The following is a 27,937-nucleotide window of genomic DNA, read 5'->3' on the forward strand; positions in this document are numbered from 1 at the left end:
GGTGACTTTGAAGCTGTATGTAGGTTTCTTACAGTTAGACCCAGGACGTCCCTTCTGCTGTCGCATGCCGGCTCTCAGCCTCATGTAGGCAGGGGCAGCCTCCAGATGTGCAGGGAGAGCATTTGGTGAGGGCAAACTGTGGCTCGTGTGCAGGTGGCCCTTAGTGAAGGGCAATTACACCCAGAAGCAGTTAGTAGAGGAGCAGGCAAGGAGGGAGGCAGGCATCTGCAGAATAGCTCAGATGCAGTTCAGAGATTGGGATGAATGGAAAAAAGGAGTTAGATGGTAGCAGCCAAGCTAGAAAACTAAGTCTCTAGTTGAGCAATGAGCTTTAAAATGGAGGAGAGGAGGAACAAACAGGGCTTATTTTCTCTGTGGCAAACAGGGTAAGGCTGACTGAGTTGGAGAGGCTGGGTTAGGCAAGTAGTTAAGAAAATATGGCTACATGTCAATGCAGAGTGAATAGGCTGGCTGACAAAGTCAAAAGTCGTTGGTCTCTGTGCTGGGAGCTGGAAGTACTCACTGAGTATAAAAATTTGTCAGCCTACTTGGCAATCTGTGTATACACTAACTTACCTAATATTAGCTAGCCAGATTTCAGCATTTTGCCTAAGACCCATTTGTTTTTGTAGTCACCTATGGAGCTACTGCAGGGCATAAGGCTCTGAGTTTAACAAATTCTGGATAAATAGTGCCTTGATTCATCAGTATTTGCCAGATTAAATAATTTCTTAGTACTCATATTTAGACCCCAAGATTTCTTGTGGTCCTGCATAATAAACTGTTTGTGCAATTAGCAATAAATTTGTCACTGCAAGTCACTCTTTAGAGCTGGGAACAAGTATAACATTTATTAGTGTGTTAGAGTTTGCAGTTAAAAATAGCTATCCTGTTCTCATATGGCAAGTGCACTTTCATGCTTGTTTTCTCCAGCTCTGTAGATACAGGGAAGGTAACAGAATCAGCATGAATATGCAAGAGAAAATGGTATTCTTTGTATAGAAATGAAGTTTATTTGCAATGTATTTTGCTAAATGAAAACCAGCAAATTTGGTTTCATTGCATTGCCACCTCTTTCAGCGTTGTATTTTCAGCTTTAAGGAGTGTTTAATGCTACCTGTTCTAATTGCAATAGGCCTTATCCAAAATGTGCAGCCTGGTGTTATTAATGTTATTGCTATACAAATGTGCAATGTAATACATTATGCAAAACCAAATACCACCTGGTGCCCAGCATGCAGCTTTAGCATTTAGTAATTAAACAACACACAGTGAAGGACTTCCCTCACACTGAACACTGTGGTCTAGCACAGGCCCCTGAGGTACCAGTGTTGTAGATGTCTTTGCACTGAGCTCTATGGTGAAGTTCCTGAGACTGCTGCTTGCAGTGCAGTGACACTGTGTAACACAGGCGTTTACTTTCCATAGTGTTTAGCAGAACTGGTTGTTATTTATTTGGAAATCTCAAACATAAAGTGTTATTTGATTTAGGGAGCAGTCTATGTAATTTGGATATCCCTTGGCTCCTCAGGAGATACCTTAATTAATACCATTTTCTTGATTAGCTGATTCCTAATTAAATTTAGCACACTGTATATATTTTTTTAATTTGCTGTCTATTTTAATTTCCTTTGATTTAATTTTGTAATAAATCTTTTAGACCATGTATCACGACTGTTAGCTTTGCAAAATCAAAAGTGATGCAATATAGAAAAAAAAGTTAAGCTCACGTTGAGCTTCAACCTGTAAGAGGTGGAGTAATCTCTTTTATATCAGTAGGAGAAGAACAAACTGAGCCCTCACATACCTGACCCATGAGTAGAGGTTGGTAGTTGGGAAAGTTGAAGTCTGAGAAGGAAAAGGGGGAGACCTGGGTCAAGAAGGGTTCCAAAGAAAGGATTTAATTATATTGGAATTAACTCTAAATCATTCAACTGGACTGAAACAAAATTAATTATAAAGCATTTGTTTTGAAGAAACTGAGCCAGAAAAAGCACAATGTTGCCAAATAATATTTAATAATTGTATTAAAAAATTAAAAAAGGACCTTTTGGGACTCTTAGTAGATCATTGAAACCAACTGCTCTTTTGATGAAGTATGTGTCTTTCTCAGATTAAATTACAAGGGCTGTCTCATGTTCTCATGAGATTCTGTAAACCTATATTACACTATTTTTGTAAAAGCAAAATAAAAAGAATTAATTGGTGATCACAGACTTTCTAAGAAAGGGCAGAGCAGGATTTTAATGAGCAGTTACTCAACTGTCTGTTTCACTGCTTTTCCCCAACTTGAGCCTCACGTTTTCTATGGCACTGGGAGAAACTGCTTTTCTTGAACAATTTCACATTTCCTGGCCCTGTTCATGTCTTGTAAGTGATGACGTGTCTTAGAAAATAGAGCAACAGAGAGTGATGGTTCTTGAGTGAGTTGGGAAAAAACACAAGGAAATCTTAACAAAGAGAGAAAGTGATGTGTTTACCTTTTGCTTTGGCTTCAGCCATGTCTAGACACAGCTTTATGTGCTTAATGGTAACCCCAGAGCCTAGGGAAGAGTCATCTCACTCATTAATGCCTCCTTCAGGCATTTGCTTCAAGGAGGCATAAAGCAGTGCCACTAAAACTTCCAAAATCAGGTCTAGCGGGACCTGGCAGCACGATTTTGCCTTCTTGAAAACCAAACCTTGAGCACCACTGATGTATGCTGCCAAATGCATCTAGCCCTGGAACAGGCTGTTCACATGCAGTGCAACTCTCCCTGGAAACTCCATGGGTGTGTATTCACTGCTAACTAATTTCAGGCAATACTTCAATGTTTATGTTGGTTTGATGGATAAAACTTTCTAAGATGTTTTGCGTAGAGAATTCAAATGTAGTCAAAAATGAGAAAAATCTTAATTGGGTTGGACAACTCTATGTTAGATCTCAGGTCCTCACAGCTGTAAGCCTTTTTTCTTTTCAACAGTGTTTCAGTCAAGAAGTGGAATTAATGTTGGATTTATCTTAACATTTCTGATCTTTTTTCTGGCTCCTTTCTTGCCCATTTTGTGACACCCACTGGGAGATAATTGAAGTCCCTCCTGGGAGAGTTTCTGCAGCAAAACTGTTTTCTTTTCAGGCTCCTTATCTGTTTTGCCTCACTTAAAATTGATGGAAATACAGCTGGATGTGTTGGTCAGTTTTTAGCAGGACAATGGGTGACAATGGTGGGCAGGATGGCTGACATGCTTTCTAGTAAAATAGAAATAAGGCTCTCGGATTTTTAGGTATTAGATTTATAATTTTTCTACTGTGTTAGGCAAATTGCCATGCCATAGGTTTCACAAAACATTTCTTGATAATATAGGCTATGAAGGGTGGGCCATTTGTGGAACAACTTGGAGGATGGGAAGATTAACTTCAGACTTCGGGATCTGAGCGTTTTAATGCTCTCCTAACAACTGGTGTGGGACTTAATCCTCACAGACACATTTCTCCCAAGATGTTTCTTCTGTAGGGAAATTTGTACTGTCACTTCCAGGTTTTGGTGGAAGAAAAGCTAGTGCTGAGTGTCCTGACTTTGGCTCTACGTACAGGTGTTAAATCTTTGTCTGAAGTTCAAATCAGAAATTCTCTCTAAAAAGGGATTTGGCAATCTCCCAAGGGTTTTGTAGTTATGTGTTGTGGCAACGTATGATCATAGAATCATTAAGGTTGCACAAAACCTCTAAGATGACTGAGTCCAAGCATTAACCCAATTCTGCCAAGACCACCACAAAACCACGTCCCCAAGCACCACATCTACATGCCTTTTAAATACCTCCAGGAATGGTGAATCCACCATGTTCCTGGGCAGCCTGTTGCAATGCTTCACAACCTTTTAGATAAAAACATTTTCCCTAATATCCGACCTAAACTTCCCCTGGTGAACCTCACGGTCTTAGAAACCTCAAGAAAAGAAGGGCATAACAAGGTGAAAAGGAATGGAAATAAAAATTCATGGCCAGGCTGATAATTGCTGAGTGGCACCTTATGTGTAAGTGCTTAGTCAGTATCCATGACCCTGCTCCTGCTGAACAGTTTAACCCCATCTGGGAAAGGCCATGGATTTACTGGAAACCTACAACAGGCTCTCTCCCTTAATCCCATATAATTTTTTCTTTTTTTTTTTCCTCCACAAATTTAATGTTGTGAATCAGAAATAAATAACTGCAAAATACGTCTGGAAACTGAAGGATCAAATGGAGAAACCTGAGATGATTCTCCAATATGTGGGTCAGATTGGTGGAAATCCTTGCTTTCCAGAGAAACAACAGTGCCCCCCTCTAGGTAGGGAACCTGGGGCTCCTGTCCGGCTTTCTGCCATACAAGACGCAGGGCAAAGAGAATTTTTCAAGGATATTTTAAAAAGCTGTGCTTGCTTAGAAAGCCAGGTAATTCTTGCACATCTCGAACTATCCCAATCACTCATAGCAGGCTTAGATACAGAGCAGATCCCAAATAGGTTCCTCCAGGGAGTGGGGGGCTCTGCTGTGTATGTGTCTGTGCTCCGTACCATCACTACATATCAATTGGTAGAAGTAAATCTGTTACTATGGCCATTTTAATGCCCATAAAGTGGCTACAGAAAGAAAGTAACACCACATCACTGTGGTCTTGTCTTTGAACACATTCTCAAAGATATAATTAAAACCACCAAACTTATTTCAGCCAAAGTTCATAAGTGATGGGTCTGGCATCATGCCGATTGCAGGAAGGCTAATTACACCATAAATTAAACTTTTTTTTTCCTAACCAAACATTATGACCTTTAATAAAATTGTTTTTACAACCAGCTGTCAATAAATCATCCAGGAAAGCTAGTGAGAAATGTTCTGTGAACACTCCACTTCTGTGAATTTCATTAGCTTCAGTTTATTTGATTTTTTTGTGAGCTATGGTGGTTTTTAAATCTCAAATTAAAAGCCCCGAACCATAAAAACTAATTCAAGAACATTAGCATCTTGGTCTCTGAAAATGAGCCTCTCTAATTGCAGAAATTAGTCAAGATTGTATAACGATCAGGACGTCATTAAAAAAAAGAATAGTGAGTAGGCTGTGCTTGGTTCAGCTACAGCAGCTCCAGAAAAGCTTTTTTTGTGTATACCCTTAATGAGAGAAAACTGTCCCTGGTAGACTGATTTGAAAGCACTATGAAAGCCTTTTAACCTAGCAGTTTGATTTCTGAGACACCAGTTTTCTGCCCTTGTTTATTCTCTTAGGCGCATCAGGACTTGAGTTTGGACACGTGTAAGAAGTTTTACTGCGTGTTGTACTGTTGCGTCTGCAGCGGTGAAGTATGAGGTAGTGTCAATAGGCTTTACTTCAGGAGTTCTTTTTGTTTTGCATTCTTAAGGCTCCTGTACTACTTCATGATAATTACAAATATTTGTAGGAAATATACTATACTGCTTGATTTGTGACTTTAAGGTGGACATATTTTAAAGTTAGGCATTTTTATTAGATTAGTACCAGAAAATGAAGCTGTTAACATTCTACTCCTCTGCCTCATAAAGCTCTTCTGAGTAGAAGAGTGGTGTTATTTTGTGTTGTAGAAACATCTAGAAAGCTTTTAAGTTTGAATCTGATAAGACAAGATAGCAATCCTTATTCTCAGCAGAATTGCAGGTTTTCTCACATTTCTGTTTTCCTCCCTATAAGTTTTGGCATGACAATTTCAGGCCCTTCATAACTCTCACCATTCACTTGACTTTCCATAGCTCATTTGTGTGGAATATGTGTTATAAAAATCTGTTACATGTTGCTGAGCCCCACATGGCTTCCATGAGTCCCTGTTTATATGGTTGCTGACATCTCATACAGGTGTCTCTATTCTGCCTTGTGTTGTATATTCAGAAGGTTCCCCAGGAGTTCATCTGTAAAGTGTGTCCACTCCCTCAATAATATATTTTTTTAAGGACACTAAAATGAATACTTAATTGAAAGGAGAAAATGAGATTTTCTAGAACCTATTTTTTATCAGCAAATTTAAAAAATTACCTATTTTCCTGTACTCTCCCTTTTTTTTTCCAGATCTTTTTTTTCTTTTTCTCTATCTCTTGTCACAAGCATTATCTGAACCAAAGGTCTTTTGGCATGTCTATACCAAAAATATGAAAAAATAAGGTGAGGTTTTGAGTCTTTATTCATCATTGCCGGTTTCCTGGGAAGCCTGTCGCTGTTCATGAGAAATTTTGAGACACTCACATCCCTCATTCCATGAGCTCTTCTGAGTCTCAGTCCAAGACATTGATTTCCCTGCTGCATGTTTTCCTCCTCTGGGTCTCACAAATACGTCCATTCACTTATTTCTTGCCATACCTGCATGCACAGTGCCAAAAATAGCCTTTCAAACCCAAACACTATAGTGTTGTCATTCACATTGTTCCCCAGTTTCCAGTCCCACATATACCAGTGTCTAAATGCAGACATATATGTGCACACATTTATCTATGGCATGGTGATGGAAGTGTCAGTTTTTATTATGTGACTTGGTCTTATAATGTGGGTTCCCTTAGCTAGCATATTGTAGCCTTGTTATTTCTGAAGCAAAGAACTTTGTGTTTATTGCTGATATTTTATCTTTAGTGAGACTGTTATTATAGCTATTCTGATGATCTTTAATGTTTTCAGACTGAATTGCAATTTATACAATTTTTTTTTTTTCTGTGGGCATTTATGACATTTTCCCATGCCTGTGTGACATGGAACTGTCACTTAAATGTCTTGGCAAAACAGTTTGAACTACTGCTCCACCCCAATTAAATACTGAAACATGAACTCTGAACTTTACTGTGAGTAAAATAAATCAATTATAAATTAGCAAGAGGTAGGCTACTGATGAGGGTAAGAGAAATCAGAATGTATAAATATCAGTTACTTGAAATCCATGAAACACACACACACACGTCTGCATGTGCACGCACGCATAATGTTAGACTTGATCTGGACTTTTTCCTTCTGGCTTCATTAATCAACTAGCCAGTTAATCTGAAATATTTCACGTCAGCTTCACAGATCTGTTTTATGTATATACATTTTTAAGCTTTTATTTTGTTTGAGGTTTTTTAATATTACTTGGCTTGCCCTTCCATTATTCTTGAACGTTTAAGGTTTGGAAAAAAGTAAATTACAGACCCCCATGGACTGATGTAACACAAGAAGGCAGATGTTTTTCCCTCTTCTCAGGTCACACATTGTTTTTAAACTGAATGCACTGAGTCCAATAAAATGCTTTATACAAAATACCAGTTTCATATAGTAGTAGGCATCTCATTCTGCAGCCATCTTTACTGTATGTGGAAGTCATAGGCACTTTAAACAAAGAGCTCCTATTTAGTTCCTGTTAAGTACTAATTTGAATTGATATAACTTTATCCATGAGGAATATGCATCATAAGTGTCAGAATTGCCTTGGTGAGCATATAAAATTTTCACAAGTTCTTTACCTAGCAGTCTATTAATCTCGCTTTTGATTTATTTATTTATCCTTTTATTTAAATAACAAACAACTGACTTTTGTAAAGATGCCATACTTTTCAGAAAAGATTTTTTCCATATTGACTTAATAGGTAATTCTACAAAGTGAGTACTCTCTTCACACATTTTCACCACGTGTGAAAAGGGAAACCCTGGCAACTGAGAGAAGAGTGTCACTCCTTAGCACTCTTGCTCTGTGATATGACCTGCTTGTTAGGATTTTGTATCAAACTACTGCTGGTTTTGTTTTCTATTTCCTTTTTTTCCCCTTAACCTCTTTAGCATTATCAGGACTACTCTATTCATTATAATTGGGTTTTTCTTATTGTTTGGCTTTGTCTTGCAGCAAGACTCAAAGTTCCTAGAAGAGCCACCATAAACACTAATCATATCAATATAGAGCAATAGAGGCAATAGACCCAGGCTCATCAGAATTGTCCAATTTTAAGGACGTTTCCATGAGATTTTTCCAAGTTTTTGAACTGGTGTCCTTTTATTGCATTTTACTTGTGCAGGATATAAAAGATAAGCATTCCTTCTGTGGATAAATTTTTGGTTGCTGATTATGTACCTGTTACTTTATACATGCTCCACTATTTGGCTTGAATTCTGAAGTGAAAGTAAGAGGCTTTTTAGACTGCTAAAGAGTCCCAGGATTGTGGGAGTACACAGGGAAAGTCAAGATACCAAACACCTGTTTTCACTAAACTTGAGGATGTTGGGTAGGTCAAGAGGAGAGCTGTGGGTTAGCTCATTCCACTGTAAAGCAATGAAAGCCATAAAATATTATGAGCAAAAAGCCACCTGTTTTTGAATTAGTGCTTGCCATCTACCTTTGTGGTTTAAATTGAAAGTTCAGTATCTAGACAGCCTGTGTTCCTTTTGCTCTGACACAGCGTATCAATTTATACAGTGCCTTCCCAATCAGCTCCATCTCAAAGCTCTTTGCAAAACATAAAAGCAGGTGCACATATGCATCCCTTCCTCTCCCAGGCACTGCACTCTAACAGGAAAGCAACTTTTCTGTTAACAAAGCGTAAAAATCAGACAAGTGTCAGAAACTACATTCAATACCAAAGTACTAGAGACAAATTTCAGAAAGATAAATCCATCATGCTGGATGGCTGCAAGACCACACCTTGATTTTCTTCAGGCGCTGTATTCTACAAAAGTAAATGCTTTCCAAACAGCTCTCCTCTGACAGCTTCATAGTCCTTTGTTGAACAGAAAACCTGATGGTCTGTCATATTGGTTTGCTCAGATTTAAAACTTAAGTGTGGAAGAAGAGCCATGAACCTGACAAGTGTGCTCTGTAGTCTGAAGGGGCAAGGTCTCACTATCCCATTATTACCTTGACCAAAAGATAGCTGGCTGAAGGCAAGCAAATCAGCTTTGAGAGAATTTTATCACGACATGCCTCAGGAGGTGGTAGCCTAGGTAGGGTAATGTCAGTGCAGCTGATCTCAGGGACTAAATGCCATACAGGTATTTTTTTTCAGGCTTCAGTGTGTGTCTTTTGACTCTTGTTCTAAAAAATGCTTGCTGTTATTGATCTCAATGATCCCTCTGTGCCTGTTTCTGCTTGTGGCGTGGGCTATTCAGTCTGTTGTATTTGCTTAGTGTGAATGCAGTTCAGAGAACTCTGAAGGATGAGGCTAGTGTGGCCATGTTATGCTCTCAGGAAAAGCTTTTTTCATTAAGTCCGTGGCTTTTAGGATATTTGGAGCAATGTTTTTTGCTGTTATTAATTTACCTATGACACTTAAGTGAGAGTTATGCTCATCCTCCCCTTCCCACACTGTCAATGAAGAGAGAATCCTCGGGGCAGTGATTCAGGTACCACATAGTCTGAAGAATCATTTCTGGAGATGCTTCTTTTCTCTTCATAGACAGCTTTTCTAGCAAGTGTGCAGCAAAGCTCAGGCAAGGGTCCCTTTTAATATTTTGTTGAGAAAGAGATGCGAGCGTAAGGCTCTCCATCATCCTGAGTCACATCGGTGCGTCTCTGCCGCTACATCTAATGAAGCCCTAACATCCAGAGGTGCAGCTTTTGTAAGTACTATAAATAGGTAGCACTCTACCATTTTTGGTGCAGATGACAAAGTCTAAAACCACAGCTTACCCCCCAGAGGAGGGCACTGAAAATACAGGTCTGTGAAGGTGTCCTAGTTACAGGGGCTGGGACCGGTTTATCACTATTTGAGTATAACCAAAACTCTGTATTCTACACCCTCTATGTAATTTCTGGTGGACTGTTTGCAGCAGCTCCCCAGGGCACACCTGACACCTCAAGCTACAAACTGGGTGTTAAAGAAACCCTATGAAGCAGGGGAGTGTTCTTTTGTTTTCACACCAATGGCTCCCCTCTGGAAAGGCATTAACACCTTCACACCCAGCCTGAGGGGTCATTGCTGCTAATGGGCCACAATGGACTGGCATAATAGGCAGCCGTAACACCCAGACCATCAAAAGATTCCAAAAATATCCCATGACTCACAGAGTTAGATCACCCATTGTGAAACTCCCAGCCCTGGGGGAGGTACTAGGCATTCCCACCTGAATTTGAGCATATATAAAGTTCGGGTTTGGGGATTTCTGGTACCACTTGTTGGATCCAGAGGAGGACCAGAACTTCAACAGGACTGCAACTGCTACTCTTGGCAAGACTGCAATCGTTACTTCAACAGGACTGTGATCATCATCTGGACCAACAGCTTTTTCTTTTGTTTTATTTTGCACCCAGGGGGACTCTGTGGTGCTCAGCACAGGGGCTGGCAAACATTGTTCTGTTCTTGTCCCAGGGTGTTGGGTTATACATCTGTCTTTGGGGGTTAAAATCAGTTTTCTCTGTATAATTTTATTTATTGTAGTCTTTTTAGTAGATTGTAACTCTGACTTGTAATCTCTTGAGTTGGGTTCATTTCTCCTGCTGGTTTACTTTTAAACCAGCACAGAAGAATGCAGGTTTCTGCAGTGGTTCATGTGCTCCCTGGCAGAGGTTGTTGTGAACAGGCTGATTGTTCAGCCCCACAAGAAAGTTTGCACATAGTGTACAAGGTTCTTGTCACTCACCTTCTGTTGGATGTGAGAAAGGAGCTTTATCTGTAGTAAGGAAAAAAATTATGCAATATGGTACGTTGGGCGCAAGGAATAGCCATATGCAGTTCAGGCTTGTTCTATGTCATCTTTACAGTTAACACACATTTGGCAAGCAGTACAAAATGCCCAGGAGAAATTCAGCTTGCCTGTGTTTCAATGGGTAGATATTTCCACATTTCTCTGTGGTTTTGTTTGTATAAAAAAATATTGTCCAAAGCAAAATATTCCTTCAGATAATGCTATAAATTTTAGTCTAGCTCTGATTCTTATTTGTTAGCTCTGGCTTATTTAAACTCCTGGATCAAGTAAGACAAGTTTAGTTTTGCAAGCAAAGGAAACAAAAAGTAATGGCTAAGAATGTTAGAAAAATGGAAACAAGTCATCTGAGTCTCCACAAGAACTACACACAGATTAACTGATGGATTTTAATGCCAGTATTTCAAAGTTAGCTTGTATGACTTTTATTAGAAAAACTTTAGAAAACCCTTAAAAAATTGTTAAAAGATTAATGAAGTGGCTATTTGATTTAGTATTCATACAGGCTGCTATTTACCAAAAGAAAAACCTCATATTCTGCCCTGCATACTCCAAATCCACTTCCTCAGTTTCTGAGCTCGTGCTATCAACCATTTCTAAAGCGCTGTGGTAGCACCATTAATAATCCTTTTGATATTCTTTTCTCTAATAAACATAAATCATCGACAACTCATTTGGTATTAGCATGGATGCCATAAGTCTTTCTGTGGTATTCCATCCCTTTATAGAAACAGTCAGTTATGTGGATCTGACTAAAATTCAAACAACAACACTGCTGTGGATGAAAACTTGAAGGAATCTCATTTTATGTTATGAATATGGGTGCTGCTAGATTGTCTAGATTGTGGCAAGTGAGACCATGAGGGAGACACAAAACTGATTCCTGCCTCCTCTGAGCTTGGAGAGGGCTCGCTGTAGCATCCAAGGAACCTAGTGGGGCTCCAGGTGTCAGGCCCAGGGTGCAAGCCCTCCTGCACACAAAGGCAAGTCCAGCCTAGCTGGTCCTGTTGTTTTGCTTGTCTCAGCACAAAGTTCTGGGCAGTGGAGAGCTGGGAAGTGTCAGCAGGCAGTCACTGCTGCCTTTTGGCTACTCAAGTCAGCAGTGGCAAAGGTGTCTGCCATCACAGATGGAGGTGCTGGCCACAGAGCTGGGCTGCTGCTGTCAGGTCTTTTTTTCTTGTAAATCTTCATCTCTCAGAGTTGAGATGATATATGAGAATTGTGTTTCTGATACTATCAGGACTTCAACTTTTGCTGTGAAGGACTTTTGCTTTTCCAGGCCTGGAAGCAGAAAGAGGAGCAAGAAGGTCCTCCTCAGATAGCTTTTCAAGTAGCGTAAATTGTTGTTGTTCTATGGCAGTCCAAGGATAATTTCCACAAGTGAGGGTTTGCTTGTTTTGGCCTTTAAACAGACCTCCTAATTAATCTCAGTTGGAACTCTGCTTGTATTTCATAGCATGGGGCAGTGCCAGGCATGCAGTATCTGGGTAAAGGAGGATAAGCCCTTCAATGCTCTGCTCTTCCAGTTCTGCGCTCCGAATTTACCTGCTCACAGCAGCATTTCTCAGCTGTGGGGACAGGTGAGGTGATGGGCAAATACATCTGCAGTATCACAGCATATTCATTGCCTTTGGCAGGTGGAAAAAAAGCAGGATTGAACAACTTAGTGAGGTCAACAGGGCCAGAATTTCCCTATTTTAACTTTGAATTTGGCTTAGTATATGGATCTGCAAACTGTGATTGTTGGTCCTTATAGTGAAAACAAAGCACTGACATAGATGAGAAAAGGGAGATAAAATTATGGTGTTACTTCAGCCTAGTATCGGCCATAAAGATGAATTAAAGAAAAAAATAGAATGACTCATTTAACGTGGCAAAATAGAAACCCTTCTCTTAAACTTTATTGAACATACACGCTTCTCCATAACCACGTCAAAAAATAAAGCCAGTGTTGAAATTGCTGAGGGGCAATTTAAACTTTGTTCTTGATTAAAAACATGACTTTATATCAAAATTTTAAGTAAGGTTTTGCTTATACATTTTGGGTTTGTTTTTGCAGGATTAGTTATGTGCAGTTAGACTGGGGAAGCGGAAGGCAGACTAGTTTATAAGCTTCACATGACTGACTATTTTTTTTCAAAAAGTTGGCTATTATTTTGGCAATAATTGCAAATGATCTTTGCACTGCAAAGGTATAAAATGTCAAATTCTCGACATCTATTCAAAGTAAAGAAATATGCCAGCTTCTTAATGAGTCCAAGTACTGGTCTGCATGATGTGATTGAGGTAAATTACACCCTTTTAGGACACAAACAATAGTAATAATTTAATTTTTTCCTTTAGCCTTTTAACTCTGGTTAAATGTTTTTTCCCAAACAGCTTCTTTTAATATCTTTGATTTGCAGTATTTCTACTGATGCCAATTGTTCTGCTGAAGTTTTTCAAAGGATATAAACCGCAGTGGTTTGTTCATTGCACAAGATGCCTACAGATTTCTTTTTGTCTGTAACTGTGCTGTATGATTTTTATGTGAAATTGATTCTGTACAACTGTAACTAATAGGATTTTCCTGGAAACAATCAGAACATCTTGTACCAATGTTTACAATAAATATATAAGAAGAAATTGATAGCTATCTAACAGTTTCCAGGAAGGTGGAAATTAGAATGAAGCCAACCTCTGAATGTTTTTCAAAGAGAAAGATTGGGGTTTATTTTATTTCTATTGAAACTTGTCATGTTATTTGAATTCCCTTGATATTTTTTCATACTTCAGAGCCCTTTTTAACATTGTCCATCCATTGAACATGCTGGCCTTACATGGTGCCTGGAAAATGTTAATTGAGCAATCCTGAGTTTAACCCTTCCTTCAAATACTTTGTAAAAATACAGCTGTTAATAACGTTTATTTGGCTTCAATTTAGATATGAAAAAATCCATTTCAGGAGGTTACTGAAAAAAGCTTTAGACTTAATATGTGTTCCCCACATATTAAGAGCAATGGCATGTGCTGTAAAGAATAAAAACCACAACACACAGACATCAGTCCTCATGGGCTAATGGAAATCTAGACCTGATTAAAAACCCATTTCAGGACTTTTTTATTGCAGGGGTGGGTTTGATAGCTGTCAGTGTACAGGAAAATAGCACATCTGGAATCTTACTGTGTACTTGTGCTGGCTGGTATAACTCAACCTGTGTGTCAGATTTTTTTTTTTAATAGCCAAGATTTATTTGGTTTCTATTAATTTTTTAAAAGTCTTTGGTAAGTATGCTTATTAAGTACTAAATTTTTACCCTACACAAATTGAAAGCTATATTTTAGTAGTGAGCAGTTTCCTTTTTAGAAAAGTAAGAAAGGCAAACGCTTTAGTAATGTAGAGAATTATTTGATTACAAATGTAGTCCCTTGGCTTCACAGGGATGACTATTTTGCAGCTTGTTTAATGGAAGTTGCATTTTTCTTATGAATTTTCTATCTATTATGGGAAGTCTAAAAGGAGATATTAAACAAGTAGTAGACTCTGGCTACTATTATATCACGAATTATTTTCCCATTAAGAAAATGTATATGCCTAGGAAATTGTAAATATTGTTCAAAAAACCTCTTGGATTTGCTTGTAAAACCTGAAACTTCAGTAGAGGATTTTTTTCCTAAGCAATGTCTTGGAGAAAATTGAACAGTCAGCTACAGATCAAGAACTTTATTACTGTTTTAGTTGCGGAACTAACCATAATATTAATTAAATAATTATATTTGTGATCATCCTTAAGTTAAAAGCAAGAAGAGAGCAATAAAAGTGTTTTGATGGTCCCCCACAGCCCGAGATTTATTGTCTAGTTAAAATTTTAATAGTGCAGTTTCAGAACTCTTTTATTTTAATTGCTCTAGAGATTTGTATAGCTGAAATATTTAATATATTTTCATATATTCAAATCATGGTCTTAAATCAACTATGACATTGATGTTGCCTGGTTTGTCCTAAAAATCTCCAAAGATTGAACTGTGCTTATGAGTTATTAATGTTTTGGCTGGCTTACTCCACAGTGTCATTTTAGTCCTGTTCCTCTTGGCAAAACCGTGATATTTTAAAGTTCTTACAGGTTAAAGGTACCAGGGGAAACTGTAAGTCTTCAATGGGAAAAGAGCCAGATGGAGATAAATTTTAATCACATTCTATTAGCTTCAAGGTGGCAATGATTTTGAAGAAAATTATGTACTATTTATTCGATTTATACACAGTATAGGTGGACTCGCATTTAAATGTCATTCCAATGTTAAAAATGAATAGTTATAAAAGTCATAATAAAGGACCTTTAGAATGTCACTACAAAGTGCCCAGAAAAGTTCAGCCAATTTATTTTGGCTGAGTTGGAGAAAGAAAAGTATGACTTTCTGGGGCAGAGTCACCCATAGGAGCAATCATTCATCAAGTAGTCATAATCTTGACACAGCAGTGTCCATCAATTTTATTTTCACCAAAGTCAAGTGAAATACTTGCACATTAGTTATCTGGGAATTTTCTATGATCCCCTAATTTTGCTCCCAAATACGCCAGTATTTTCAATTTCTTAAAGGCTTTAGAGCAGGGTTCAGTAGTGAGTTGTCAGATAATTATTTTTGTTTTAGAAAACGTACTGTGTGCATTTCCCAATGTCTTAGAAAATATTATGCATGAGAAGCAAACTGTACTTGTCAAAATATATGAGCAAAGCATATGTAATTAAGGAAAGGGCTGGCTTTTGCTTTTCTTATTAAATTGCAATTTTCAGAAGTATTTGATTTTAGAATGCTGTGATTCATGGGTGGTCAGTGAGAGATATTCTGGGCATTTATTTTTATCTGAAAAGCCAGAAGTTTGACAATTCTGGCTTTTACTGGGCTCTAACCTGGGCTCTTGCCCTAAGTGCCTACCTTCTTTTCCTGATTAGTCAAAGAAGTGTAAAGCTAGGGGCAGAAAATGTTAATAAGCAAAGTCTGCTTTGCCAGACAAGGTTCCTCGCATGCCCATATTATAAGCCTCTAATCAAACTGAGAAAGATATGAAGTTACTGGCAGGCTTGAGGTCTGGTAAGGACAGGAGTCTGCAGTTAGAAGTTATTGAGAGGTACCACTTTTTTAATCTTGTGTAACACGGGACTTCTCTGATTTTGACAAGTAACAACATTTCATAGTATAGTTTTGCATTGTTTTGTTGCAAAGGCCTAATCCATAGTGCCTCCTTTTTAAATTTCAAAATGAACCGAAACTAAAATAGGCTGTACACAATAGGAGGTGTGCTCCACAGAACTTCTTCAAAGTACAGATGGACCAAGGATTGTGGATTAATAGACCAAGGATTACTGGACCGAGGATTACATTTTTGAGATGTGCTCCCCATCAAAACATTGCTGGTATAACGTTGGGTATGTTGGGTTGTGCTTATCTGGACAAGAGCAGCTACTTCAAAATGAGCCAATTTTGCTCCACAGACCACAGTAAGTGTAGCTGTCTGAATGGAGTCCTGATAGGTTTATGAGGCACAGGAGAGTAGGTGCCAAGTGTGGGACGACTGATCTGAGCTCAATAATCTGGTGGGAAATAGAGTCATCCAGCTCTTGTGCAGCATCATGCTCCCAGGTGTGGTGCACAAGCATCAGCAGGTGTTTTTGGTAGAAAAGCCTCATGCTGGGTGTGATCTTTATCACTGGTGAATGTCACTCAGTGGGCTGCTGGTCATTAATAGATCAGAACTGCATTACCTTTATTCATGTTATAACTCTGTGGTGAATGAGCTGGAGTAATTCACCACTGCTTTTGGATGCTTGCAGAGGTCCACCAGGTTTATTTTCTTTTATAACCAGAAAGTTTAAATTTGGCAGTGCTTGCATGAATGGAAAATTACCGATAAAATTGTGAAAATATCTCCATGAGACTGCAGCTCTTATGTAGATTCCTGAATTTCCAGACAGGACCAGATCTCAACAGTGACCTCTTAGCCATTTCTGCCAACCATTCTCACATGAAGCTTATAGATCTGAATTCAACCAAGGCTTATTTTTTCAGAAAGACACTTTTGCTATTAAGTCTTCAAGTGACAGAGAATATATTATGTCAAACAGACTATTTTAGTGCTAATTTACCTACCAAGGAAGAATGCACATTACTTTTACCCTGATTTTGTCTGCTCCAGCCATTGGACTTTTTCATATCCCTGTCTAAAAGCTTGAAGTAGATGTGATGATTTATAAGATGGGAAGTATTTTTGGCATGGATGAGCTAATAAACTCTGATCAAGTCAAGCATTCAAATTACTTTGGGTAAGTTTGAATCTATACAGTCTTTCAGGAAAAGACAAGTTTGCCAGACAGAGACCCATTCCTCTAACTCTTTTCTGAACTATTTCCAGTTTCTGAACATCCCTTTTATGCAAGTTGGCTGGAGAGCTCAAGCTCAGAAATGCAGCTTGTCTTATGCTCTTTTAGTACCCAGGGTAATTTACCCTGTGATCCTAAGATGCCCAGAGTAAAAAACAATTTTCCTTTTAAAAATGATGAGCTTTATAAACCTTACAGAGCTCTCTTTCAGGATAGTAATTCTCATCATTTCAACTGTCACACCAGATTTACTGCAGTCACTGTTTTCTGTAAAAATTATGAAGGAAAGCAATGTCTGCAATTGTTAACATCATTCTGGATACGAAACATCTCGTGTTTCCTAGCAGACTCTAAACAAGAGAGGAGAAAACCTTTGGCAACCCTGAAAACCACGAGCAGAAAGTTGCTTTTCCTGTGTCCCAACATGGAACATTTGAGTGTAAGGGCCAGAACTGCAAGGCCTGCCTGGCAAAATACAGATGAAAGAAGGAGCGTTTTTAACCCCTTCTTGGATGGACCAGGGTTTCTGCTTCTGAAAATGTCATAAGAAGTCCTACAACAGTCATGTCTGTCATCGTATTTGCTCTACCACAACCTGGTAGACATTAGGCATTGGCCTGTTGATGTTAGCTCTGATCACGTTTGAAGACTTATTTATTTTTAGCATTCACAGTAGCTCCATTACTGTACATCTTTATTAAAATTTATATTTTATAGAAACTTCTTCACATTTGTTCTCTATGGAGAAAGATTTTTTTTCTGTCTGCTTGGACTAAGGGAGCTTTCCAGCCACAGACCTTAGAAGACTGAGGAAAGAGGAGTTGGTGCAAAATGCCTTGGGGGGTTTTAATCCAACCTGAACTGCAGGTCTCTGTGGGTGAGGAATATTCCCTGTTGAATGGACTATACATAGCAAGGAGGTCTAGTTATATGAGAGTAAAAGCAAAGCCCTCTGCTCCTGTCAGATTTCAGTACACCAAACTTTAGGTCTGGTTAAAGATAATTTTTATAATTTAGTAATTCATCCTCCATGGTTTCTAGTCTTGCTCCCAACTTTGTTTGCCCTTTGCCAGCTTCATTATTTCCTCAAATCCCCCACATTTTTTACTTTACCAGGACTTCATATTCAGCTATATCAACAACTAGAAGTATGCAAATGGCAGTAGAAGAAAGTGAATTCAAAACGGCTCTTCTAAGACTTTGTTACTGCTAAGGTGAATATTCTCTAATATAACAAAACCAAAAATAGAGAGTCATTTTAAAAAAAAAAAAAAAAAAAAAGGATGCCCCAGTGGAAAAATGGTTCTGGTGGAAATGTTCCATGCTTGTAAGCAAATGTGCAGATTTCTGCTAGAAGGGGGTAATTGTACAAATGCCTCTAATAAGCTGTAGAGTTTGTTTCATTGAGTAGAGATTTGAAAGCTGAAACAAATGAGTCTTTCTTCCAGAAAATATGAGTTTGTGACATTCAAAGCTATTCAAAGCTGGAAAATACTGTCCCTAGATTATAAACAGAGAAATGAAGTGCAGAGATGATTATGTGATTTGCCAAAGATTTCAGAGACTTGTGGAAGAGAGCTTAAGTGTGACAGCACTTCCTAGGAGAAATAATACCTCTAATGTATGTAAGGGTAGTTTAGCTCCTCAATGCCTATGAGTCCTGCACTTCTGCACTTAGTAGCTATGAAAAACATCCAATCAAAATGTCAGCATCTTGTGTGTGTTCATTTTTCATAGGTGCAAATGAAAACACCAGATGGAAACCAACATTTTGCTGACCATGGATATGGTCATTTTAATGACTGTATCAAGCATTCTTTTCCTAGGAGGACATGGATGTACCACTACTTCTCTTAACAGAAAGGGTCACTGAAAGAGTTCAAATGATGGTGCATTTCTAACCACTCTGAGAGAACTGGCTGCACTAAAATGCTTCCTGGTTTATGTTACCACAAAAATTGTAAAAACAGTTTTACAAGCTATTGTGCTTTAGTGCAAAGCAAACACATTAAAACCACTTAATGACCATTGCTTTGTGCATCTTCCTGTTAATTTATATAATTTAGTTCTATAAAAGAATCAAGAGTTGTTTGTTTGAGCAGCTTAAGATGTTTATTAATAGTTATTGTTCGTGCTGCACTTGCAATGTGAGCCTAGACAGGAACACAGAGCTGTAACAGTGCTGTGCTAGCAAGAGAAGTTAACTTTGCATTTGCATAAGCATGTAGGAAATAAACCAGTTATGATACAGTTGAATGCAGTTAGGTTTTTTTCTATGGGATTATAAATTGGAATTTCATATTCTGATGGTCTGCATCCTCAGACCCTGAGCCTAAGGGACCTCACACCTCTGTGGTGCCCTCCAAAGCTGCCACAGAAGCCCTCCACATAGCCCACAGGCTATGGAGAGGTGCCTCTTCTACTGCAAAAGCAGCAATGCCACGTGTTGGGAAGCACTGTATCCCCCCCTCCGAGGTTCAAAAACGTGTGCCAGTGACACACCCATCACACAGCAACTCCACAGCAATCAGCACCCCATCACTCCACAATCATGTGCTCCACACACACCCAGCAGGCTCCCATCCAGAGCCAATCAAGTGATTGGGGCATGAAAGGGAGTGTGATTGGGGTGTGACTGGGGCATGATTGGGCCATAATGGGTGTGGTATTGGGGCGTGATTGGGGTGTGATGGGTGCGCAACTGCCACGTGATTTTTGCATGATGGGCATGTGATTGTCATGTGATGAGCACATGATGAGCAAGTGATTGGAATGTGACTTGGGCATGATAACTACACGGTGGGCATGCGAAGGGCATGTGATTGGTGTGGGATTGCTCCATGATTGGCCCATGATGGGTGCATGGTAGCCACTGGTTCCAATTACAGCTCAAGTCCAGCTGTAAAATTCCATTGGCACCCACATCTTAGGCACAGCTTTCCTGCCTCCCTTCCTGTATCACCAGGTTAATTTGCAGTATATGCAACTGATTTGGCAGATATATGGGTTCCAGAATAACTTGGCATCAGCTATACATATTTCTGGCAATTTTTCAAACTTTTCCATTAGTGTGGATCTCAAAGCTGGTCTCGCTTCATTTGCAAATGCAGTTACTTGCCCAAGTCATGCATGGTGCCCTGTAATAAAGTTATTTCTCCAATAAACTCAGACCTGTTGGACGACTTTGTGCTGGAACTAATTATGCTTCCTGACATCCACTCAGGAGTGACTCCCAATTTGCATACACTCGCCTTGTATCATAATTCCTGACCTGTCATTGGAACTTGTTCTGTATATTCTGTACAGTAATGTGGTTTTTCATAAGTCATGTAAATTATGAGTTTTGTCATCTGTAGTTTCTTTGTCAGAATATTTCTCTGCTTTTTTTCATATCTCGTATATGAATGAAATCCAAAGACTCAATAAATGAGGCTTTATGAATAATGCTGAAAATTTTCTACCATGGGGGTTTAAAAATACACTAAAAAGACACTGTATTTCATGTTTTGAAGTTCTGCTCTAATGGAGAAGAAAGATGATAAAATAGGAGAGGAAGAAAATGGTTAGTGGCAGGAGAAATGTGAAGACACGGTATGAAGGATACTGGGGCACCACTTTCTTTTCTCTTAGCTCCTGCACAGTGCCTATACCCAGTTCTACACATTATAGAGTTACTTTTGGTATGTTAGTGAAGAAAAAAGAAAAAGTGGTGCATAAATTTTAGGTTGCCTTTTTGCAGAGTGCCAATTTCACCACTGTTCTTCTCTTTTTCTTTTATTCTTCTCAGCATCAATATGTCAGCCAGTATTTACTTTGATAATTCTGCTTTCTTCTGTTATGAGTGACTGTGCTGGGTCCAGTTATGTTGGAATATCTTGCAGAAGCAGGACACGTGAAACTAAGTTTAATCATGACACAATACTTTCTGGTAGCCTAGATTTACTAGGAAAAAACACTGTCCCTACAGTAAGGTTAAATAGGTCTGTAGGTGATATTGCTGGAGCAAAACACTCCCTCTAATTCACTTGCAAGTGCAGCTTGTGATAGGAATGTGATGTGCCAGCTGGATAGAATCCTGCTAGGAATGACTATAAACCCTTTTATTAAACATGATTCAGCTTGTCTTTACTTCCCTCTCCCCTCTACTACTTTTCTGAATTGCAGTTTCTATCTTCTTTTTTATACAGTAGGAAAAGTAACCCAGATGAAAGCTTTTATTCTTTGCCTTATGAACTTCTTTTCTTAGATCTCCTAAAGGGAAATTGTTTCTGGAAAGTTTGGACAGTTGCTTTGTTTCCCTTAATACTTGCAAACACTAAAACACCGCAGCAGAAGAGAGGCTTGTATTGCCATATACTGTTTGGTGATTTTTTTTCCCCTTTATGACTTTTCCCTGTCTCTTTCTCCTGTCTTCTAGTGCACAGCTTGTAGAAATACATCACACTTCTGTGGTGCAGCAGAGTGGGAGGCAGAAAATATGAATCTTATTAGCAGTTTGGCCAATGTCTTCCTACGTGAACATGGGTAAGTTATTTATTTCTGCACTGATAATACAGTGATGTTAATCACCTACTTCATGGGGCAAAGGTGGCTGGTCTGTAGCATTCTTGAAGTGTTTAAGCAGTTAAGATGGGACTCCCAAAGTACGTAAAGTATGACTCTGTCATGTGTTTGGCTAGCATGGAGATTTCTGGGAAACCTGAAGCTCCTCTGTGGGGCAGAGCAAGTGGCTACAGCTGCTAATGCTCATACCACCCAGATGCCCTGGTATTTTCTGTGAGGCAGCCCAGACCTGCTCTTCAACAGGTACTCAAGTGAGTCATTCTCATGTTCCACCCTGTTAAGATTTTGGTATGAAACATGTAGGATTAGCAAACTTGGCTATCTCTATTATGTGAAAATAAACAGAAAGGAAAATACGCTGAGCTCTGGTGAGAAAAATTATCAGAGAAAAGAGGGGTGGGAGAGAGCAGGTGCTCCACTCCCTCCCGCCAGGTGCAAGTTTATACCTGTATGCCTGTTTAAGCCACGCTTTAAAAAGTGCCAGTGATGCGCCAAGCTGGTACCAAAGTGCAAATATTAGAATTGATTCATATTATAACGTACCTTTCAGCCACCCTCTTGTTCCCCAAATTAAATAAACTGCATGAGTTAAAGAGTGTATTCCTCCCCACAGGTGTCAAAATCTTAGGCTTACTCTGCTCAGTTCCCCTGATCCTATAAATTACACATACTGTGTTAATTTTGGCCTCCTACTGCTTTATTTTCCTACTTGTTGCACAGCTTTACAATGTTAGAAGGGACATATTTTTCCTCCCCTTCCTTCTTGTCTTTCTAGTTGTGCATTTTATTTAACTGGGACTGTAAAATGACAGCATTAGTGGCCAGTCTGGCATGACCTTCATGTTTTATTTGATAGAAGGCACTACTTACACCGTAGTGTAAGTTTAGTAAAAAGACATGCTAACCTACTCCTTTGAGTGCAATTCTTCTGTGCAGTGTGTGTAACAAAAAGGTGCACACTTGGAATTGACAGGGGTTAAGAATAGATCTGGCAAAAGTTATTCTTCCCTAGAAAATGAACAGAGAGAGTGAGCAACCTCCAGGCTCACAGGCAGCAGCTGAGCATCACGCTCAGATTCACAAGCTGTGCAAAGCCTATGAGACAACCTAGGAATAAGGAAGAGGAGGGAAAGCTTCCTCTTGGTAATCAAACTATTTCCCAGTTTATTCTGGTTTGGATCACCATCCAGCAAAGGCTCCTGCATGCAGTTTATACACTTACATAGTTCCATTGAGGCAGGTGTGATTTCAGGGTACTGCCCAATTTATCTTATTTAAAATTCTGTCTGAAGATTCATTGACTTCCAGGACTGGGTCTTTACTGACAATCTTTGGATCATTTAATAAAAATGCATCTTTTCAAAGCAATCGAGATACCAGGAGGAACTCATAATATGAAATATGGGCCTGTTTTTCCCCAAATTGTTTAATATTGAAGATTCTCAATAATTTTGTTACAGTTTCTTGCTGCTAAGCCTTCCTTGCAAACTACACTGAAGATTAAAGTTTTTGAAGGTGTATGAACAAGTTCAAAGGTCTTAAAATTGCATTAGTTGGTAGGGTGTAGCTGGTTTACCACAGTTACCAAAACAGTACTTCACTTCCATACAAACACAACATACAATTAAATGCATTCATCTTGTTCATCAGACTGGAATTGAATCAGCTTACACAGTTTAGCTGTGCTTGATATATGCATATAACATGAAATGGTCTGGAAAAATCCTGCTAGGACTTTTTTTTTTTTGGTCTTCTCTCCCCCAATTTACCAGGAACTGAAAATATAGGGGAGTAATTTAATGAGAATATGGGGGTAAGTGATGAGAATTTAAAGGAAAAGTTATAGTAATTAAGATGTTTTGCTTCTGCTGAAAATCACCTTAACTCCTCATGCAAGATTTCAGCTTTTCCAGGTAGCTTTGTAGGTCTTCATAGTCAGAAACCTGATATTGTCTGTGGCCTTCATGGACAAGAGAGGCAGTATGACATGCTCGCATTCTATCGATTTTCCAGATCTGAGAATGCTAATATTTTTCATATGCAATCATATTGGTGTTTACATTATTTTGGGATTGGAAGTATGTTTTGATGCTTTATGAAGTCTGACATTGCTTGAAAAAACAAATTCTTAATAATTGATTAAAAAGCATAGCTGTACCACTTAATCTGTCTGTGCAAGAGGTATTTTTCCTCTGGGACAGGACTAACCCAGCATTTAGTTAATCAAGTTTTAAAAGCTGTGAATTTAAGCTCTTTGGGATATATACATTACCAATTGCAGGAAGTTGGGAAATAAAAGGAACTTTTCAAATAAAAAGATGTCAATTTAATAGCAAAGGAGCTGAAAACAGATGTTTCACGCAAAGCATAAGAGTTGTGTCATTCCTTTAGGTTTTCAAAGTCACTTCTTGTCAGATGCATTGGTTAAGAGAGAAAATTAATGAGCTGTGTTAAGTTTTATTACACAATCTTCTGATGTGGGAAAGCTTCCCTGCAGGAACAGCTCTGTGCATGGCTTAACTGATTTAGACATGCCTGGTGCAGTATTCTCCAGAATGTGTTGGAGATCAAAGTAGGGAGAGTTATTCAGGTTTTATGGCAAGGTAATTAAAAAAATATGGGGATTATTACATAGAAATCATACTTGCATAAATTTGCTGGCAAAATAAAATCAAATAAACACATTTAAAAAATGAGATCAGGAGAAGCAGCCACATTTTTTACCATTAGAGAGGCAAATCTGCACCCTGAAGTCTACACAGTTGGCTTCTTTCTTTCACTGCAGAGAGTTTGGCCCAGTTCCATTTTAGTGGTGTTTTCATTTACTTAAAAAAAAAAAAAAGCATACTAAGCATACCAAGCTCTCCTGTTTTGTGACGATGTGAAGATGGGCACTTTATACCAGGCACAAAGCGGTCCCAGGTAGAGCAGTCACAAGACTTCCCCTGGTTTCTGAGGCGATTTCATCTGAAAATCCCTTTTCATAGAAGAGTCGTGTGTCTGAACATTTGTTAATATCTGTTACAGTGCAGACTGTGAGTGAAGAGAAGGTTTGGACCAATAACTTCTGGATAAAGGGTAAAAAAATCCCTAGAAAACTGCAAAGACTTTCTCTTCTTGGGTACTTCTACAGGATTTCTGAGGTGAGTGCATACAAGCTCAAGAGAGACTGTGTTCATCCTTTCTGGCCATTTACAGGAGAAGTGGATGCATGCACTATACTCCAAATAGGGGCTCAGAAATCCCAATCTAGAAAGAGGGAGAGATGATATGTTGTAAATGTTGAAGTGCTGATTGTGAAATGCAGAAAACATTTCTCTCTGGCTGGGAGAGAAATGAAGTAGATTATTGTGAAACTTCTGTTTAATCAGAGAGCTTCCACATTCCTGTCACATAAATATGCAGAAAGGATAAAGCTTATAGCTTCAGCTGTCCTGAATGCAGTGATACCATATGATGACAGAACACACATGCATATGCCTCTGTAGGCATATACACAGTTGAAGTCGAAACATATAATACTGTCAGGACTGAGCTTTCTCTCTCTGAGGGTGTGCATATGACTTCTTTGGTCTAATTGGGTTTAAGACTCTATGTGTGTGTGTATATGCAAGAGATATAAAATAGAAGTATAGTAGCTTTCGATGTGAAATAAAATCTTCTTGTACCAGCTACAGGTTCCTGAGAGACTACATGTGAGGATCACACTGAAAGCTATGCAGTTGAAGCACTGGCAACAGAATAACATGCTTGGCTGTCATTTTTCCAGTCTTCTCTGCTGCAGTCTTAAATTTCATGAAAGAGGAGCTATTGACTAGTAACTCCACAAAGATGAAACGGTTTAATTTGGACAAGGAAAACCTATCTGAAGTTTCAGGTAAAAATTCCCCCATGCTTTGCTCTTCTGGGTGATGAAAGAATTTCCTGAAGGAACTAAAGAAACCACCCAACAATGTCAAATTGTCTAAAGGTACTTGATTGTGAAATGCTGGACATCTTAAGCTTGTCCCAGTGTTTGGCATGGTGGGTCTCTTCCACTTCTAACCTTTTTCAAAGAATCAATACATGCTGCATCTAATAATGATAATGAGTATGTATTAAAGAGCTGGAAGCTTATGGGCAGATCTGAAAATATTGCAAAACTTAGTTGATCTTCATGCTCCCTGAGTATGCATGGCTGTTAATCACGTGTGCAATCTTGAAGACAAGGACCAGAAAACTCATTGAGATTTTGAAACGACAATAATATAAAGCCAGTTGCGAGATTTAATATAAAAATCTGAGCAGTAAAGAATTCTGTGATGTATCTGGTTCTTGTTTGATGTACTTCTACTGACACAGTTAATATAGTGTTTGCAGTGCACACATAAAGCAGATATGCCCAGATTCCTCTCTAAAAGAGTTAAATTATTTTAGTCATGCATGCTATCTTTCCTGTTACTTTGCCCCCACAATTTCCATAGGCTGATTTAGTTTATGTAAGTTGTTCTTAACAGCTTTCAACATAATTTGTTTTAATATAATGGTAGAGATCGATGGTTATAAAGAAGGCTATAAAGATTCTTCTAGGAAATTTCTGTGTATGAGGGAAGTCCTTCTTTTTGAGGATTACCAAACTTTGAGAAAAATAATCCTCAAATGAGGTATTCAGACACATACTTTTCTATTCCCAGGTGCTAATGATTGTGTATTGGACTACAAGAGAATAAAAATCACCCTCCTATACATCAGTCAAAGTTTTCAAAATATTTCAGCCTTCCCCCAAGCAGAATTGAAGTAGTATCTAAGTCTTTCTAAAGGCCGGTGCCAGCCCTTCAGACATAAGGTTTAATTTTAGCCTTACTTATTTTGTATGCTTGAAAATATCAGTGAGCTGAAGATTTTCATGCCTTTTCTACAGACATACTCCATGCAGGTGTGAATGTTTTCTGCAAGATCTGCAGAAAGATAGAGACGTACAAAGCCTATTGTACAGGCTGTCATGTCCGGCCAGGGTCAGTCAGACTTGAGTGTTCAGGACGCTTAGAGCAATAGCCTCATTATTATCTGAGTCATCACAGCGACTGCAAGCCTTGGGAAAAACATTGCTGAGAAGTTAATTTGTGTTTGGGTTGGTTGGTACATATATACTCTCCATTTGCATCTTCAAGTGGTTTGTTTCATAAGTAATGTGTTAATACCGGGTCCCAGAGCTGCTGCTGCTGCTGCTGCTGGTTGTTTCTCCCCTTCATGGTTCCCTTGCTGCCTTCCTGATCCACTGTGGGAAAAAGGCAATATGTTGAGAACATCCTCCATAAAACCCTCTGGTCAGCTGGAGGGACTGAGGAGAGAATATGGACTGGCAAACTGTTGACTGTGTCTCTGTTTCTCCAGGGCTTCTGGGGAGGAAGATGCTGAGTCTCAGCACAGAGTACAAATTCCTTGCCTCTCTGTGCTGCTCTGTGCTTGCTTTTCCAGGCAAAGTAAAACACTCTAGAACTACGCAGCAATCCCTTATGGTTGGCATGCCATCTGCTGCTCTCCTTCAGCAGGGAGCTCTGGGGACTACAGGCCAGGAGCCAGTGGTGGCCTTGGCATTAGGCCCCTGAGACGCCTGCATGCTGGTGGAATCCTAGCAGACCTTTCTTCCCCAAATCAACATGAACCCTTGCTGCAGCTGTGTTAAGGTCAATGACTGGACAAGGCTGACTCTAAGCAGCTGGCTACTTAACATCATTATTTCTCCCTTTATAAAATGGCATCATCCTTTGCAAATTCCTTGAAATTCTTATCTAGAAGTTGCTTTAAAAATTGGAACATTATTACTATACTAGGTTACTGTGGAACTAGAAAGAAATTTACCCTGAACTTTTTCTCATATGTGTTTATGACTAGAAGGCAGACAGAAGGGGCCTGTATCTAGACAGTCTCATGGGAAGAGTGTTTCTCAAAGCAAAAATCATTCCAGAGGCTCACTAGTTCTATCTTCCCTATTTGGAAGAGACTCTGTTATAAGCCTAATTGCAGCAATTAGGCCATTTATGGCTAGAATTTTTTGTTTGCTCGCTAACATCAGTGTCAGCAGGAGAACGATCACTGGAGGTGATGCTCTCAAATGTGTAACTAACAGTGATAAAAGATTTTAAAGGGGAAACAGGACCCTATAAAAACTGCTTATTCTGATTCTAAAAGGATCAAATAAAGTCTGAAACTGTCTCTGAACTGTTGGGACGATTTTGTGACAAGATACATGGCTTGGGCAATCTGACTATGGGCCAACTGTATCTCATATCTCCTTGAAGGCCGAATTTGCTCTTTGTCAGTTTTTCCTTTGGGATTGCACCATCTTTTGTGTTCAGCTATCTACATGGATGAGATTTTAATAGGTTCTTATATGAAGCAGTGCAAT

General features: G+C 38.9%; 1 long non-coding RNA gene across 1 annotated transcript; it reads left to right on the top strand.

Moving 5' to 3' along the window:
* Window positions 1-6,786: 6,786 nt before the first annotated feature.
* On the top strand, window positions 6,787-25,509 carry LOC108495673. The gene is made up of 3 exons (XR_001874196.1): window positions 6,787-6,810; window positions 21,404-21,510; window positions 25,221-25,509. It is a non-coding gene; the product is annotated as an uncharacterized LOC108495673 (long non-coding RNA).
* The last annotated feature ends 2,428 nt before the right edge of the window (window positions 25,510-27,937 follow it).

Source organism: Lepidothrix coronata, unplaced genomic scaffold (assembly GCF_001604755.1).
Source record: "Lepidothrix coronata isolate B3197 unplaced genomic scaffold, Lepidothrix_coronata-1.0 Scaffold33, whole genome shotgun sequence".
NCBI lineage: Eukaryota > Metazoa > Chordata > Aves > Passeriformes > Pipridae > Lepidothrix > Lepidothrix coronata.